Genomic DNA, 1,172 nt, shown 5'->3' with positions numbered 1-1,172 from the left:
GTGGGATGGTGGGGGGGGGGTGGGGGGACCAGCGAAAAAGAGGAAGGCCCTCAAGGAGATGGATTGGCACATTGGCTGCAACAACGGGCTCAGACACACCTGCAAAGAAGGCTCTGGAAAAGTAAGCCCCATCCAGGGTCTTGAGCACTCAGGACACTGGAAGGTAAAGAGACTTGCCTTGGGGACTGTTGACAGATTGAAGAAGAGAAAAGGGGACTCCGTGGATTTCTGAATTTTGAACGAGTGGTTTGTGCTCGAGGCTAGAAAAATCTGGAACCATGAAGAAACTCTCCTCTCTAGGACTGAGCGTTAAAGGGAGCCTGTGGGCAGGCAGGCTGAAATAAAGTGACCAGCTGGATCCGCTTATTAAGTGGAGGTGAGAGAAGCACAGTCATAAAGAGATGGGTTGATTCTGGCCACTGACACCCATGGACCTGATTTACAGGAACTAGAAGAGAAGAGAGCGGGTTGGCGGGTCTGAAGGTTATAGAGTTGTGTGTAATCTGAGTCTATGGGATGATCTAGCCCAAGGGGCCTGGGGTTGTTGAGAATTTGTGATGGAGCCATGGTCTAAAGGCAAGACGACCAGTGGGCATCCTGGTGAGGCTAAGTGAGATAGCCCACATTGAATTGACCAGAACCCAATCAGATGAAGACAAGATTTTTGAACCTGTGAACTGGTGCGTATTGCTCCTGACTTTATGGATGGCCTGTCCTGATTTGACTTTGGTTATGGATGCAGATTTCACAAGGTTCCAACTGGAATGAATATTGTTCTGTCAAAGAATATGAGTGTCTCATCAGAGCACTGGGTTGATGTAACTGGGCAGTATAGAAGCTGGATACCCAAAATTGGGAGGGTAAAACCATGAAGTGCCTGGCTTACAAACTTTCATAGGTGTGGGAATATATTCATAGGATGAAGGTGCAGGTGTTACTTAACTGCAATTGTTAGACATAGAATATTGTGTTGTTCACTTATAGGATATTATGTTTAAATGAGGCTTTGGCACATATTGAGTTGCATGCATTTTAGTTTTATCCTGTTAGCTACCGATATGATTTTATTATTGTTTTGTTAAAAATTATGTATGGCTAAAGAGTTGTGTCAAATTGTCAAGGTGACAAGGGGTGGTCAGTGGCAGTTACATCATCTCCTGTCAACTTGGGAA

The sequence above is a fragment of the Echinops telfairi genome, unplaced genomic scaffold (genome assembly GCF_000313985.2).
Source record: "Echinops telfairi isolate 266 unplaced genomic scaffold, ASM31398v2 ScPeMD7_23;HRSCAF=83, whole genome shotgun sequence".
In the NCBI taxonomy this organism is placed as follows: Eukaryota; Metazoa; Chordata; class Mammalia; order Afrosoricida; family Tenrecidae; genus Echinops; species Echinops telfairi.
The sequence above is the reverse complement of the archived record's forward strand: the minus strand, read 5'-3'. Positions refer to the sequence as shown.